Source organism: Leptonychotes weddellii, chromosome 6 (genome assembly GCF_054177405.1).
Source record: "Leptonychotes weddellii isolate Sample4059 chromosome 6, ASM5417740v2, whole genome shotgun sequence".
In the NCBI taxonomy this organism is placed as follows: domain Eukaryota; kingdom Metazoa; phylum Chordata; class Mammalia; order Carnivora; family Phocidae; genus Leptonychotes; species Leptonychotes weddellii.
The window spans coordinates 116,233,947-116,241,145 of NC_138374.1; the positions used below are offsets into that span (position 1 = coordinate 116,233,947).

A 7,199-nucleotide genomic window follows, 5' to 3' on the forward strand; every position below is an offset into this window, starting at 1 on the left:
TGGCAGAGAAAACAGAGGTAGCAGAGTTGGGAGGCCCTTTGTAGGGTGCCCCTGCTGACCTACCCACAAGTCACTCACCTGCAAGCACCTGGGGTCTTCCTTCTTTCTGCATCTCCAGCCCTCCTGGAGTCTGGAGTGATCCCATGTTGTAGGCTGGATGCGGGCTGGTGGTGGAGGGCAGATGGTGGTCCTGAGAGATGGACCTCAGGCCCCTGGCTTCCAGAAAGGAAACACATCCACACTGTGGACCACCCTCCTCAAGACACACTCTCCCACACACCATGAGGACCCCCAGACTGCAGAGGTCATGCCCCCCGGCAAGGCAGAGGACACAGACCTCTTTGGTTTGGTGCCCATACGATCTGAGATACCACCCCCTCTCCTCACAGCCTTCAGGAGGAAGCAGGGCTGGGCGGGGCCCAGGTGGGGCCACTGTGCCCTTCACTGCTTCCCAGTCTTCTCGGATCTCTGAAGTTAGATGGAGTGGCCATTAGCCTGGGTCCTAATCGTGGTTTGCCACTAACTCTTTGTGGGACGTTGGGCTAGTCCGATCGCCTTCCTGGGCCTCAGTTTCCCCTTCTGTAAAATGAAAGCTGGACCAGCGCTAGCTATTCTGTAAGGTTTCTTGGATGATTCTCAGTTGGCCTGTGGGGTTTAATTCCAAAAGGACAAACTGAATTACCCTTCAGGGTAGGAAGTGGGGGTGATGGCTAGTGGTGAAGCTTCATTGAAGCCCCAGAGAGGTGGGGTCAACCAGGTGGGAGCTTGGTCCCAAAAGCTAAGTGACAAGTCCCACCGGACAGGGCAGAGGGAGAACCCTAGGGCTACTGTTGCAAGAGCACTAAAGGCAAATATGGCCAACAGGACGGGCCTGCGGGCATTAGCTCCTGGGGTGCCCGGTGCGGGGATCCAGGATCAGACTCAGAAGGTGGGAAAGCTACCTTTAGAGAAAGGCACTGTCAGCAAATCACCCCTGGTGGTCTGGCCCCAGTCCTGGGGTGCTCGGATCCAGAGGGGCTCATCGCCTAGTTAAGGCTCTCCGGGCCAGCCCCAGAGGGCTGGCAGAGGCCAGGCCTAGGAACAAAACCGGAAGAGGCACTTGGACCCTGGTTCCCAGAGTGGGAGAAAGGGGTGGGCACCTGGGCAGAGGAAGCCCTGGGGATTGGCAGCGGCTGTGGGCAGGGCGGGAGGGACGGGGGAGGAGTCAACTTGTACACGTGAAAAACTCTGGCGGGGGCCGGGTTTTTCCCTTCCTCCTCCTCCTCCTCCTCCTCCTCCCCCTCCCTCCTCTTCCCCACCTTCCTCCACCCTCCCTTCCCCTCCCCTTCTCCCTCCTCCTCCTCCTCCTCCTCCTCCTCCTCCTCCTCCTCCTCCTCCAGCTCAGGTTGCAGCTTCTCTGGGGAGCCGCTCACCTTTCCGGAGCAGGGGAAGCAGCCCCGAGCCCGGGCAGGGACCCCAGCAGGGCGCAGGGCACGGCGCCCAGGCCCGCGGCACCCCGGCTGTCGCGGGCGGGAGCCGGCGCGCCGCGGCCCCCAGGCCACGCGCGGTGAGTCCCGCGGGCGACGCGCAGTGTCCGGAGGGCTGGGCGGGCGGCGCGCCGGGGGAGGAAGGGGGCGGTCGGAGGAGGGGGCACCGCGGCGCCGGGTAAACCGAGCAAAGGTAAGCGGAGCGGCTCTTAAAGGCGCCGGTCTGCTTTTGCCCTGGGGCGGGAGGTTGGAGGGAAATGCCGGAGCGCCGCGGGGAGATCGGAGATCACGAGGCGTGCGGGCTCGGGTGCTGGGGGTGGGTGAGGCCCCGAGCAGGCCCCGCCCCAGTTCCAGGTGCGCCGGTTTGCCTTCGCAGATCCCCCCCACCCCGGGGAGTCTCCGCCGGGACTCCCTCCGGCCCCCGGGCTCCGCTCTGAACCCGAGGAAGCAGAGTTTTCCACCCAGGTTCAGACCAGGCGCTTTCCAATCGCCCTTCCTTCTGGGAAGGGCAAGGGTCGGGAGTCTCCGGTGACGGGAGAACCCGCGCGAGTGTGCGGCCAGATCGCGCCTGGAAGGGCTTTCTGGGCTCCGGTGAACTTTCCAGAGCGACAGGCTGGAAGGTGGGAGACCAGAGCCCTGGGGTGAAGGTGGAAGGACACGCGAAGCCCTGCAGGTTCCAGCGTGGGGGCGGTGGAGGGGGACTGGGGCCTCTGGGATTGCGGCCTCTCCTCTGACCCCCCCAGGGGACCGCAGGGGCCGCGGCCCCCACCCCGCAGCAGCGGGAGGCCAGGGGTTAATAGAGCGGTGGGGAAGGACGGCGGGTGGCCTGTTGCGCTGTGTGGCTTGAGGATTCTGCTGTATGGGGGCGGGGGGGGGGGGGGGAACAGAATCAGGAATCTGAAATCTGAAATCGGTCCGGGCTGGAGGCCTCTCTTCTCTCCCTGTTGGCGGCCGGAGTTGTCTGCAGGCCCTGGGGGCGTCGGGCTGTTGAGACAGTGACCGGTTTTCTGTGCTGTAGGGTCAGCACCCTCCTAGGCACCAGTGGCCTCTTTAATGCTCTCTGAACCCTTTCCTGACAGCAGGGGTAGGAAAGTTAGGGCTGTGTGAGGGGTGAGGGTCAGCGCCCCAGAATCTCATCCCCACCCCCAGCCCATCCCTCTGCAGTTCCTCAGCTGCAGCCTGGGCACTGTGACTCACTGCCAGCGCCAGCTTGCCCACCCTGGCCAGGACCCTGGGAGATGCAGGTGGCATTTTCCACTGGGCATGGGCACACAGCACATGGGCACACTGGGCTGGGGGACCAGAATCCTCGAGGATGCTGGGAGGACTGGCTGACAGGCTCCCCTGCCCGCAGAGATCCCCTACCTTTAGTCTAGCCTTGGGAGGGGGCTGGGACACATGGCTTAGGGCTGAGGGGAGGCAGGCTTGGTCCCAGGCAATAGTGGCTTCTGGGTTTGGGTCTGCATCTTGAAGGTGATCTGGAGAGAGGGGCACCTTGCCACAGCAAAGCTCCTGGCTCAGATTACTCTGCCCCAGCCACCTCCTGTGCAGCTGATGAGCCTGTGAGGCTGACCTCCCCCAACCCCTGCAAACTCACCGTCCCGTTGGGTTCCTAGGACTCTCCCCACTGGCCACCCATGCCCCTCCAGGAGAATGGAGCCGTCATTCTTCCCATATGTATGGGGGTTTCCAGAGCCAGAGTGGACTCAGTAAGTTACATCTGAATTCTGAATGCCTGGGTGGTTACCAGTTATAGAATATCTGCTGGGTGCCCAGCAGTGTGTCCCACAGCTTCATAAAGTAGGCATTGCCGTCCCATTTTATAGGCAAGGAAACAGAGGCTCTGAGAGACCAGCTTTCCCCAAGTCTCATGTAAGTGGGATCCAGCCCACTTCCATCTGACCCTGAGCTCCCTGCTCAGAGTCCCTGCCCCATCAGGGGAGATCCTGGCCTGCTCTGGAGTTCTCTGGTTCGACATCAGTCCTCAGGAGAAGGAAGGATGGGTGTGGTGCTCCGGGTAAGGAGGCTCCGGCTTGTTCTGTGCCAGGCAGAGCCAGGCTTTTCCGTGGGTCGCAGGAGAGGAGACACCAGATCCGAGGAACAAGTAGGTTCTTGGTCTGAGATCTCATGGGATCCAGCCGCCTGCCTGGGAAGCCACCCCCTGGGTCCCAGGGGACATGATGCTGCCTTTTGGGCTGCACTTGTTTTCTCTGTAGACCCAGACTCTGTCGTCTGCCAACATGCCCCATGCTATAGGGCAGAGCCTGGCTTGGTCTTCCCAGCTTCTACCCCAACCATGCCTCTTCTTTCTGGGGTCACCCTGTTTGGGATTTTCGTCCAGCATCTCTATCCATCCCTCCCGATTCCTTTCCTTCCCTGAGTTTGAGACCTAAAGGGGAAGGCGAACCAGGGTCTTGTTGGAATCCAGGTCCAGAACTTACTAGCTGACCCTCCTCTCCCCAGCAGACTCCTGAGCTTCTCCGAGCTTCAGTTCCCTGATCTGTGAAATGGGAGTCATCGTAGGGCGGGTTGTTAGAGGAACTAAATGAAATAACACATAGTGCCTGGCATGTAGCAGATGCCCAATGATTAGCTGAATCGTGCATGGTTATTTGGGAAGGAAATCTCCCAGTTATGACACCATACCTGGCTCTGGGGTAGAGAAAAAGGCCGGCTTTCCTAACCCCAGCAGGCTGGGCCCTGAGCATCTTTCCTGCTCTTCCAGCTCAGGGAGGAAGGGGTGGATGGAAACCTGCCAGGAGGGGACCAGGAATCTGTGCTGTGGGGACTCTGCCCTCTAGTTTCTAGCATGAGCGAGGTGGGCACTGGAAGCTGGAAAACCTGCAGCCTCCGGCTCCAAGGGGCCTCCGGCCAGGCCTCCTTGCCCTGGGGTAAGAAGACCCTTGCTTACTACTTAACTAATTGCAGTCCCTCTTCTGCCCTGTTGTCTGTGAGGGAGTGGCTGGCCTGGGTCCAAACTCACCTGATTAGCTTCACCTCGTTCGTTGGGAACAAGTCACACTTCTCTTTTGTAGCCCCGTGTCCTGCCCTCACCTCTCCTCTCCCCGACCCTGGACCCTTTGCCTTTGCCCCACTGGCTTCAGCTGCTGAGTGGGCGCTTTGCCATCTCCAAGGGGTGGGAGCTCCCCAGCGTTAGGCTTGTCTTGTCCTGGTCCCCACAGCTGCATACATACCCCTAGAACCCAACTCTAAGGCCAGGGCTAACGGCAGTTCGGGCCGAGGGCCTGGGGCCCAGGATCACCATAGAGCTGGCGGCCGGGCCCGGCGGGAGCTGGCCAGTGGTGCTGGTGGATCAAGAAGAGGGAAAGCTGTAGGCGCATCTCAGCCAGGACTGCTGTCTGAAGGAGAGCCCATCTGCTTCTGAAATCTTCACAGTTTCATCTGCAGGGGAGGAGGGATGGGGAGGCAAGTATGGGGTTTGGCTTGCAACCAGAAAGGGTCTTAAAGCTCCTTGCAGGCATGAGTGTCCCTGGTGAGACAGGGCACCCTGGGTAAGGAGACATTGGCCAGAACTTTTGGAGGGACGGTGGTGAGACCCTCTTTCTTGGAACGGTGGACCAGGGTCTCACCCTGTGCTCCCACCCCACCTACTGACATTAAATCAAGTCGTCCCTGGAATTGGCAGGGTGGGGACAGACGAGGCGACTCTATAATGTCTGCCTGGTGCATTCATTCATTCTTTACATGCGAGCGCCCGCCTTCTGTCCAGCATGGGGGGCGGTTTACCAACTTGGGGTTTGGCTCCAGTCCTGCCCCTGCGGCTGAGTGAGGGGCCTCGGGCGCAGGACCTTGCCCACCCAAGCCTCAGCTTCGTCAGTGAGAAAATGGGGAGAGTGGGAGTGTCACACGTGCCGTGGGGATGTCAATTAAGGCAGTGGCCACCGCGCTCCCAGCTTCTTGCCTCACCTCGTGTCATTAGCGACGGGCAGTAGCCCCCCGAGTCACTGGGCTGCACGCGGCAGTTCTCAGTAGCCTGGCTTCTGCTTGGTCCCTGTAGAAACCACGGCTTAGGCCTCAAAAGGGGTAAGGGAACTATTCTTAAAACGTTTCTACTCTCCCTCATGCCAAGGACCTTCTGCAGTTTATTGTTATTGTGGTAAGTTCTGACAAAATTCCAGAATGATTTCTGTCTTTACACCCTTGCTTCCCTAAAGAAGCCTACCCTTCCTTTCCTTTGTGGGGCAGAGGGTGGGGTGGGGGGGGGGTCCCTTCAGGAACCAGGGCTGCTTCTCTCCTCCGGCCTCCGGCATCCAGCAAAGGATTCAGTGCCTGGAAGCAGGTAGGAGGTAGGTCCTGTGCCCGAGGGTACCACTCATAAAGTCAGCAGTGCTGGGTCTCCAGACCACCTCTGCAAGCAGGGCATGGGATGAGGCCAGACGAGGGGTCCCGGAGCCCCTCCCTGTTACTGGCCCGGAGCCCAGCTGGCGGTACCCCCCCACTGTGGCTGGGCCGGGTGCCATGCTCTGGGCTGAGCCACAGCTCACGTTGCTTCTTCTCTAGGTAAGGTGGTCCTTGAGTGGGCTGCCGATTGCCCTGGTGACGTCACCCCATGGCGGGGGTGCTATCTCTGGGCAGCTCCTTGCAGTCCCCAAAGGAGCAAAGAGAGCATTGAAGTCGCAGTCACAGGCCCTCAGTTCTGGTCCCAGCTCTGCCCCTTCAACCTGAGTGGCCTTGGGCAGGTCATTCCCCTTTCTGAGTCTTGCCTTCTTCGCCTGAAAAATGAGGGCACAGACCAAGGGATTTCTAAAGCTCCATCCAAGATGACGGGTTTGTGGTTCCAACTTTTAACAATCCTGCTGCTAAGGTGAACTGTGCTCTGAGACTCCGGGAGGGACCCTGCCCTCCGTTCTTTAAACTCTGGAATACAGACAAGGGCTTCCCCCAGCCGAGACCTGCGAAGCCGGTCCCTGCCACGGCTCGGATGACTGAGGAAGCCCTGGAAGGCCTCCCCACTGTCAGATAAGAGGAGAAAAAGAACCTCCCAAAGGAGTGGGTGCTGGATTCAAATGCCGTACAGACACTGGACGCTCAGGGGCAAGCCTCCGTGAGTGAGGGCTCAACCACCTCCCGCCCGTTCCAGTACGGCACGCGAGCCAAGAATGGTCAGTACAGAAGAAGATAATATTCTGTGACATTGAAAACGATATAAAATTCAGATTTTTGTGTCCATGAGTAAAAGTTGATTGGAAGACAGCCCCACTCACTTGTGTCCATCTTGTCTTTGGGCACTTTCTACAAGGGGTGGGGGGGGAATCGTGTGATTGCGGCAGAGACCATATGACCCCCAAAGCCGAAAATATTGACTATCTGGCCTTTTACAGAACAAGTTTGCCAGTCCCTGTTCGAGATAATTATAGTTCTCCCCAGGCTTGCACTAAAGAGTTTTGGAATCTCAATCTAAAAATACTTTCTTTTCATTTAAAAAGAAGTGTTACTTCTTTTAACATAAGCAGTGAGTGGCCATTATGGAAGTATCGGAGGATGCAAGTAAGCAAAAAGAAGGTATTAGAGTCACTCCCAGTTCCACCACCCAGACATAACTTCTGTTAGCAATTTATCTCGTATCTTTCTGGATCATAGGTAGAGTGTCCCTGTTTATAAGGGTGCGTCTGTGGCACGTGAATATCTAGCACACGTGGAGCTTTGCGAGTTGCACACATCTGCCCTTCTCACTTAAAAACACCTCTCCAACTATTTGCTCCCTCCGGCCGG

General features: G+C 58.7%; 1 protein-coding gene across 2 annotated transcripts in view; it reads left to right on the forward strand.

Moving 5' to 3' along the window:
* The first annotated feature begins 1,429 nt into the window (after positions 1 to 1,429).
* CDK18 (cyclin dependent kinase 18) overlaps positions 1,430 to 7,199 on the forward strand; it is a 24,841-nt gene continuing 19,071 nt past the window's right edge. For both annotated transcript variants that reach the window (XM_081825102.1, XM_081825101.1), the window contains exon 1: positions 1,430 to 1,546. The gene's annotated coding sequence lies outside the window, so the exon portion shown is untranslated. The remainder of the gene's footprint in view (positions 1,547 to 7,199) is intronic.